A 10234-nucleotide genomic window follows, 5' to 3' on the forward strand; every position below is an offset into this window, starting at 1 on the left:
GCTTATCCGTCGATAACTAACGTTTTACGGTCAGCATTTAACGGGCAAAGACGTAGCAGCGGGGCGCCGATACACCAAGCAAACTCTCATTTCAGGCTGGTTTTCCAGATAACGGACATTGCCCGAAAGATAGAGGATTGTCCCTGTATATTTCTCGTGTATTACACACACGTGTGCGGGGGCAGCGGCGGTGGCGGCCGTGTCCACTCGGGGGTGTCTTCGGCGACGAAGTAGGAGGGTCAACGGCGGAAAAGAAAAAGAGAGAGGGAGCATATTGCTCCGAAGTAATCCTACTTGATCGCGGTTTTCGGTCTCTCCCACGTGCGCCTGTGTGCGCCTGTGGCCAAACAGCTTGTATGTGTGTTGTATGTGTACAGGTATAGGTTCATCTTATAGAGGAGACTAATACTGGTGCGTGAGCTCTCGAAGGATTACTGCCTTAGGAGCCGCCCTGGCGTTCATCGCCTACCCACACCTACGCTCCGCGAACGAAGGACAGGATACGAGGGGGAGGGGAGGGGTGGGCGTCTTTAAATACCCTCGGGATGCGAGTGTCCTGGACGCCGGGAACGTGTCCTGACGACAAAAAATATAATTTCGCCTGAACTCCACCGCCCCACCTTTCCTCCGCTTGTTCTCACCCCTTTCTCCGTAGCAGGATCGAGGATTAGATGAGTTCAGGCGAGAAGCTCGATACTCGTAGCCCGTGAAAGACGTGGAATGTTATAAAGTCGTATCGTCTAAACTGACTGTATATTTGAAATACAAGGTGTCTTATAGTGTCGCCAAAGGATAGTGTCTTATTGAAGTAACGTGCATCTATAGAGCATTAAGATTTTTATAATGTTATATTGGTGGATATAAGAAGTTTCTTGGTACGCACTTGTAGAATTACTGATTTTATTGTTATTAGTACTGTACATCAATTCGAAGGATTCAGAGATGATTCAATTTCTAGAAGTAGAAAATTGTCTGAAGAAATTTATGTCAAATTTATTCCAAAGTGTGTTATGTTAACAAGTAGCTATTGTATATTCGTAAATTAGAGCTTCTCATTAAAGAATCTAATTAAGAACTATCTATTGAAAACAATTTATTACAAACTGTCATCTAACATATACTTTCCATTTTTAATCAATTCAACAGTTATTATTAAGCATAAGAATTTGTATTATTACTATTGTTAAATTATTATTCCTCCAGTTTTGTCACTTGTAGATGAAGTCACTTCGAACTCAATCCAATATATTACATATTCTTGTGACTAAACTTTAATCTGAATTTTCACGCTAAATATCGAAAGTCGGTTTTTAAGTGTCCGTCCACGTTAATCTATCGAGAATCCTCCGTTCCGGTAGGCCATGCGAATGATTAGTCGATTTAATGAAATAATCCCCTTTGATCGACCTCCTTCTCTGACCTTTCCACCCCCATCGGCCTTCCTTCGGGATGCCCTGGCATCCACAAAGGGAAACACTTGAACCAGAACATTTTAATTGCAAAGCCCGCAGCGATCTCACTGTTTCCACTTGGCCTGTAAAATGTTCTACCCGATCGAGGTACCGAAATCCGTAGGAAATACTTCTTAAAAACTTAGTGAAAAATCAAGGAGGGTGACACGTCCTTTGATTGCACAGAGAGAAAAGTATCCTTGTCTGCACGTTTTCCCTTCTTACGAGACTACTTTGCAATCATTTGATTTCTTTCATCTATGGTGTTGATCACATTTTCCTTTTCTTAAGGTTCATTTTTAATCGATAAATTTAATGCAGACTACCTTTGGGTAACTGGATCTTAGCTCATAAATATGTAAATCGAGCTACCATTAATTTAGAAATGGGGGGTGCCTGTAATAAAGCAGTGCGTCGTAAATAGTGAGGTAAGCCGTAATAAAAATAAATGTTGGTTTAGAGATAATTTTCAATGGGACGCTTTCAAGTTTGTCTTTTCCATTGAAATATTTTTCATTTACTTTTTAATCTATTCAAGTAAAAATATTAATAATTAACAGCGAGGTTTAGTATGTTATCAATATTGTGATTACTGGTAAGAAGAATGTCTACATTTATATGTAAAGTTATCGAATGTAACATTGAGAATTAAAAACGAACTACACAACATTCTTTCCAATTTATAAGGTATGACATAGCGCTCATTGCTGTTTTACTAAACATTGCCTTTTGAACTGTACCGACGTAAAGAAATGTGGCGAAAGTTAATCAAACAATCAACAAAATCTTCTAACAATCCATATATCTAAAGAAGAAAATCGTAAAGTGCAAAGTATATCAATAACAATATGAATACAGGTAGATCGATGCCATTTCTCGGATCAACTAACGACAGAATATAGTTTCTCTAACGAAATTAATGAAATCACTGGCTGCATAATAGAAAACAGTTAACAAGCTTTGTCAAACACAGCTGAAGAGATAGTATATTATTTTTTTTTAAGCAGTTACGCGACATCGGCCGGTCAAACAAAAGGAACACGGAAAACGACGTGAAAGAGAATGCAAGAACAAGAAAAATATTAATAATTATGTTAATGTCGTAATGCAGGATTCAACCGAACGACGGCGTAGGGTAGGGGTGGTCCTCCACGTCAGAATATCTCCTTAGTTCCCTCCGATGGAGCTGGCTCGTCGGGGGTGTGTGGGGGTGGGGATGGACCTTCGCGTATTTTTATCAATATCTCGCGAGTTGCGCCTGCGCATCATCCCCAGCATCCCTTCCGACGAACTCTCAAGGTTCACATGTAGAAACAGGCAGAGGGAAGAAAACGAGATAGAGCAGGGGTGCGGAGAGAGATGGGGCGAGGCGGTGGGAGGCGAAAAAAGGGAGACGGAAAGCGTGCAGTGGTGTGTACACCGCGACTGGCGTGCATGCGTGTTCGTTCCCTAATGAATGTGTGCACCGTGTGTGCCGATGTATTGGTAAGTGTGGAGGCGCCTAAGGACCCCCAGGACAAAATGGAACCCGCTTATACCCCGTCGCCACTGCAAAGTGCATCCTCTTCCAGAATTCTCTTTCTTTCCTCTCCTCTTTCTCGTCCTCGTCCTCCTCTGTTCTTCCCTGTCTGTCTGTTTCCTACTTCGTCTTTGTATTCTGTCTGATGGGGGGGTTCAGGTATTCCCTCATGCGAATACAAAATCAATGGGGCTTCTTGAGATAATTGGTACAGTGGATACCGGTGTATTCTAAAGCGTCTTCAAGTAGGGAGGTTTACTTCCACGTTTCCGTTCCGGAAACGTTAACTGTACCAACGATCGTCTTCATCTCGAATTCCATTTACGTGATTTCGTAGATTTCGAATTTGCAATGGAATGTGTACCATAGACGATTCTTGAATTATTATTATTATTATACAAGCAAACGAACAGAAGTTGATGTTTTTAACGAGTACGTATTAAGAATCTTTTGAATGCCGGACGTTGTCATGAAGCGCGCTTTGTTCTAAGATTTTTAATTTTTCTCTTTCATATTTCCGTCCATTCTTTCCGGCTTCCTTTCTTCTTATTCTTACTTCCGTTGTACAGTCGGAAATATCCTTATGCGAATGCAAAGTCGGCGAGGCTTTTCAGGATAATTGCTGCTACGGGTCTCGATTCCAGACATGAATATATTTCGAGTATTCGAAGAAAGATTTTCCTCGTGGCCAAGAGGCTACACCTTGTAATCTTTTCTTTCGAAACGTTACTGCGAGTAGGATCTTATTCGTTATTGTTCATGAATATGTCATGTTGTGACAAAAAGGATAGAATATTTATTATTCATAAGGATCGGTAATACGTATAATTGTATATACACATCCAACTTATATTGAAATTAATGGTAAGGTTCGTTGGATTGTTCTCTCACTCTCTCTCTCGAAACTCAGATTTATAAACAAGAATGTACAAATTATTTATTTTTTTTAAAGACTCTCCCGTTTTTTGTTTAAAGAACTATATTAAAGACTTTAAAGCATTGATGCCCCAACTATCCGTCCTTGTTTTTGTTATTTATTCTGATACATTGGAGGTATATACATCGTACAGTTACAATTTTATATTATGCATATTCCATTTATTTCGCAACTAGTCCCTCAGTTTTTGAAGTATACAACTACGAAACACCAGAAAAAACATAGACTATGATTTTTTCCATTTTCGTCGACCACTACATTTTCTTCCTTTTTATTGGCGATCGGGTTCTTTGGCTCCTTAATTATGAATCACCGCCGTTATTTACTCTTATTTATCGTTATACGAATCCGCTTGATATATCACTTCGAAACTTGCAACTATTATTCCTGTTTTTGTGCCCCGTCTGAGATCTATTATTTCCCCGCGACAATCTGCTTTCTCTTCTCTCTTTTTCTGAGTTTCAGACTTTTTCCAATCGCGAGACGTATGTGCTCGTGGCTTCGAACAAAATAATTCACGAGTCCTGTTCTAAAATCAATAGCTCATAAATATTCGCGGCATCGAAGTCGCATCGCATTCATAGATTCGCCGAATTAAGTGAAACAAGCCGCGGTTATGTTTCAACAGTTTATAAATGTGTTTATACCACAAATATATTTTTGATTTCTTAAAGGCCATTTCAAGCAAACGTTTACCAAAGGTGAAAAAATAATATTCAAATTCACTTGTTTGAAAGTTTTCGTTGTCTATCTATGACCGCCAAATTAATTCCATAATTATAACAGATAGGAGAGAACTGTTCAATAAAAATAGCCACTCCAGAAGTGGCGTTAAATTTACTCTGACAATAATATTAACTCCAATAGAGGTCTTGTTATGCAAGTCAATACTTTTAATACTGATAGTAGAAATAATTACAAAATCTTAATATTATTCTGAACTATTGCAAGATACTCATTCGTTTCGCCTTAGATTTTAGTATTCACATTGCAAAGGAAAATCCGACTAATTCGTTCAGAAAAAGTAGAATAACATTCGTGTCTTCTAAATGCATTCACTCAAAAAAGATCATTGTGTAATAACGCTTAGTCAGTCTAACTTTTTCTCATAAGTTTCTTTTTAACAGCTGTAGTTTCGAAAATAATTTGATAGTGACATTTACTGGCACACTATTTACATTAATACTACACTACTTCTATTAATATAGAAATAAGAATTCTGCGTAAAGGAAATCGTGCTTCGTTTCGAATAAGAATAGTTCCAATTAATCTAATTTTGAAGAAAGTATGGAAATGAAATTGCATTCTCAACGAAATTAATTACATCAAATTTTCTTAAAGGTGATCGTATGCATTAATTTTTATATCGGTTTGTACATACACCATTATTTCACTTTCTAAATTTGTATTATCATCAACTTATTTAGTTCCAGTGAATATTTTGAAGTACAACACGTTTTAGTATTTTGAAATTCGATTTTCGTAGGCTGCAGAATGTTAATCCTTCCTCGGCATAAGCTTGATTTTTCTGTTGTACGTTCTGCTCAAACCAAGTCCGCCAAATACAACGAATGAATTGAAGTCTACCGTCCAAATGTGAATATTGTCTTTAGAGCTGCTTATATCACACAGGGCCTTCCTCTTGTACCCCGAATAAAAGGGACAATACAGATTTCTTGTTCGCAAACATAATACACACTCGGTTTAAAAATAAGAAATGGACCTTTCTGAGTGGCTATTCCCTTTCACTTGTACTGCATTTAGCATTATCAACCGTTTTCAAAAAACACGATCATCTTTCATTTTCTTTTAATAGCATCCATTAAAATAATTCCAAAAACCAAACTCATAAAACGCAGAACATCCTTTCGGTTCTGCGTGTTTAACCGAAATTATTAATATTCACAAAAAAAATCTAGAATGCTCCGTATTAAATTCATTACCAGCGTAAAATCACGCGACCGGGCCACCTGTCCCGTGCAAATTGTCCATAAACACCTGTCCCAATTATCATTACCTCGGCGAAATTATCTTGATTTCACGCGCCCCGACGCGATCCCCTGGAAATTGCATTTCCTTCAGGAAGATATAACGCGGATATATCAAGCATGTACGTGTATATGTATATACATTTCTCTCTCCCCACTCGCTCGGCTTTTCTCTCTTTCCGCCTTCGGCCGGATCCTCTTCTCGCTCGACGCTCGCGAGAGATAGATATTATTTTCAACGTCACGGCACAAGCAGGGATGAGCAGCACAAGGGGAGGGGGCTCGGTAAAGGGGGTAGCCCGGGTGTTTTGCAGTGCGAAATACCCTCCATTACACCGTGGGCGACGTATATAAGAGATTATTTTTCTTTTCTCTCGCCTCCTCCCCCTCTAACGCCCCCACCCCAACCGTTCCCTCTTGCTCTGACATTCATTCCTCCTTCGTGTTTACCTTTCCTGCCCGCTCCATCTTTCTCTTTTGGAGGCCACATCGACGTGCCAGCAAGTCTGCGACCGTATCGTGGGGAAGGAGTGTCGCGGGGGGTAATGTCCAGCATAGCTTGGTCCGACTCGCCTCACCCCTCTGCTTCGTCTCCTTTCTCGTTCTGTCTTCTCCTTTTTGAGAAATTACAGAAAATTAGTTCTACGACGAGCCCGCTTCGTTATCCGACTCATCTTGTCACGGCGAGGACGTGCTCGCGAAAGAGACGCAGCCAGAGGAGCGAGAAGAAAGGAAAATTGACATGGGGGAGAGTATAAACGACAAACGAGTTCACGACTCCTTCACGAATGTTTTAATCTCGGGGGAACCTGGGGGAGAGGAGAAAAGCATTTTCTTTTTAATGGAAGCCCAGAAAGTCGGAGGGTAGCAGCCACGAAGTCAAACCTCGGCTTCACTTGCTACACATTTTTCATTTTAATTTTTCCATCGATGGACGGAGATTGCGCGTTTATTTTTATGGGAACTTTTTGTAACTTGTTATTACGGATACGATACCGAGTCTCTGACACTTCGGGACGAATATTTCTCGCGGTCTTTTTTGTTAACTAATTCGTTGTTATCTGTTAAAACAAAGCATACACGTGGCTTCAGACAATTCCAATGTGATATAGTAGCGATCGAGTCGAAGGAAAATTATGATCTAAAAAACTGAGTAATCATTTCTTAAAAGTAACCATAATATCAGTATTCTCTACACAATATTCACGAGTTAGTGTAGATCGTGCAATTATTTGTGGGTTTAGTCTATTAAAATATTCAATTGTTCACTTGTAAGCCAAGCTTAAAAATGGAGGACTCCAGTAAAAGCAAAAAGTGTATGCGCAAACAACAAACCAATTCTCCATCTACTAAACTTACACTTCGTTACAACAATGATTTTCTAACGAACACTACCGATCCGGTTTCCCATTTCACATCACTTATAACACGTACCACTTTGTTCGTATAACCTGTTAACGACATTACTTCGTTTAATTAGTCGGCGCAGACAAAATATAAACTGGAACGTTCGAAGTCGAGAACAAATTTTCCAAACGCTCACCGTACCGACGTGAGCCAGGTGAGTGACTGGCTGGCTGAAAAATTTCGCTTTCCTAGCTACAGGGGTACAGATGCTGGTCTATAAAAAAAAGATCTCCACCCCAGGCACGGGTGCCCCAAAATAAAAAAAGCGCTCCCCTCTCAGGAAAACCCTTGTATAAAAACCGAAGGGGGTCACTCACCTACCTAACCTGGGTAGCTAGATGTACGGCGTGCTCACACTGTTCTTCGACCTCCACGAAGCCCAACATCCACCAAAATTTATTTAATCGTACAATAAAAACTTTTATACTAGTTCTTACACTTAAACGATCTATTTAACTAATTAATCAAACTTCAAATAAGTGATATTCTTATCTGATAAACATACAGGACACGTCATTCAATATTACCAGCAGAATATAATAATAAACAATTTTGTTTCACTGACATCAAGAATATTAACGACGATGTGTTAACAATACAATAATCTAATAATCTTATCTTTCAAACTTATCAACGAAACGTTTACATTATTGTCTGATGTAGGAGTGTATTGCATATATATTTCTTTTTTCTAAATTGTTACACTGGAAATCATCATCACGTTTATTGCAAGTGTAGTGTTAAAAATGTATAAGACATGTTTATAGGAGATTAGTTAAATATGAAACTGTAAGTATGTATTTTCTTTTATACATACAACCGATAAGGAACTCTGATCGTGTAGCTGCGTTCGTGTCCGTTTCTACGATTGCGGGGTAGAAAACGGTACCCCAAGACCGCGTGCCCTCAGACTTTTTTATTCTCACGTTACTGCCCCCTCTCCTCGTTCAGAATTTAGGAACCGCTGGGTGGTTCCACGAGGCCCCACACTGGCCGTCATCAAACTCTCGTTATTTCTGTCCATCCGGGATTAGGGGATTTTCAGGATTTTTCGCCAGGAAAAAGTCCTATATCCAAGTGTATCACGGTAGGATTACACGACCGGCTCACCAGAAAATGACCAGAATTCGTATAATCTTCGACGGAAAAACTTAGTGATCACGATAATCGCGCATTTAGATGTAAAGACCACGTAATCTGTATATTTTGGGAAAACTTGACAGAAATACGAGAATGTAAAATACTTGAATAATTAACAAAAATTATTATACATATGTAACCATTATTTCATGAAATAGCTTCAGTTTTATAACATTTATAATATACATTATTGAAATAGACTAAATTGAGCTAGTAGATTATTCAAACGTTAACAAGATTATTATCATAGTGCTCATGGGTGACCGATGCTATGAAATTATATGAAAAAACATTCAAATTCTAAGTAGTAAAATTTACAATCTCGTAAATTAATGTATAGTATATCTAATGATCCAAATCATGACTGTATAAGCAAAACGTAAGTATCTATATACTGCAGACCAAAAGTTTAGAATCATTTATTATATTTTATTACAATTATATCTTGCGAGATTATATCTTCTTGATTCGAATGTAACTACACTCTTAATGATAATTACTGAAGTTTTTAGTTATTAAACTACTTTCTTGCGTTCAACTATGTAGATTTAATTAAATTTGCTTATTCACCTCGGATATCTCTAATTTTGTTACATTATTCTGGCCCGAAATGTATATTGCTAATAGCAGAAACTGTATTATTACATATTTATGCAATCAACGTGTTAATTATAATACATTCCATAGAGTTTGAAGTTTAAAAAATTCTACTAGAATCAAGAAATGTTTGTACGAAAATTCATTTAAAAATTGGTCCCAAAATTAAACGTTCCACAGGACATATGGAAAGAGAAATTTTTAAATAACGCATTTATGGCTTCTATTTATTTAATTTTAAGGTACATAACAAAATGTGCGAGTGTCTTTAATGAACGCTTTAAAAGAAAAATTAGAGCGTATTCAGGCTTGATCGTCAAATACGTTGAATTCTCCGCTCTAGCATATTGGAAATATATTTCCACCGTTTTATAAAAGAGAGTACCTCCTGAAAGAAAACGATTGGTTCAATGAAACGTTCGTACGTGGAACGGAACGTGATCATGTGTGCGCGAAGCAGCCGATCGGTTTCGGGAAATTTTTTTGCAAAAATAACGGTGTTCCGTCGATAGAGGAAACAGTGTGAAAAAATGGGAAACATCTGTCGGTCCTCGATGTCTATCGAACAGTTCGACCCATATCGCTGAATACCAGCATTCAATGCTGTACCCTCGCCAAAGATGACGAGAAATAATCATAAAAAAACGACACCATTAGTTTTATTATTATTATTCAATTGAAATGTTTGAATTAATTTGCAGTTTACAAACTTTTATCAAGTCTCGCAATTATATTCAGATTTGTTTCTTCGTACATATTATTGTTTGTAAGAAATAACTTCTACGCGATATGTAGTAACGCGAAGTAAAATAAACTTACATAATCAAACTTCTTTTTGTCGTAGTATTGTATCATACTTGTTGACAGTAAATATCGTTAGAATATTATACTAAAGGAAACAATGAAAAGTTAACGCTTGTAGAAACAGAAAAGTAATTTTTATCAGTAGTGACAACTTTTAAATCTATAGCCAAAAAACTAGTGTTCCTTACTTGACGACATTCGTCCATAAAGAATTAAATGTCGATATAATAGTAGTACCTAAAATATAAATAAATCTACACATACATCATTATTTTATTTATTGTACTTTCAATAAACGGATGTATATTAGGTCCGCAGAAAACAAAATGCCATATAAAACGTCATAATTATAAAATGAACATACAAAATTTCTTCAACTATTGTTATTGCT

This window comes from Dufourea novaeangliae, unplaced genomic scaffold (genome assembly GCF_001272555.1).
Source record: "Dufourea novaeangliae isolate 0120121106 unplaced genomic scaffold, ASM127255v1 scaffold235, whole genome shotgun sequence".
Lineage (NCBI taxonomy): Eukaryota > Metazoa > Arthropoda > Insecta > Hymenoptera > Halictidae > Dufourea > Dufourea novaeangliae.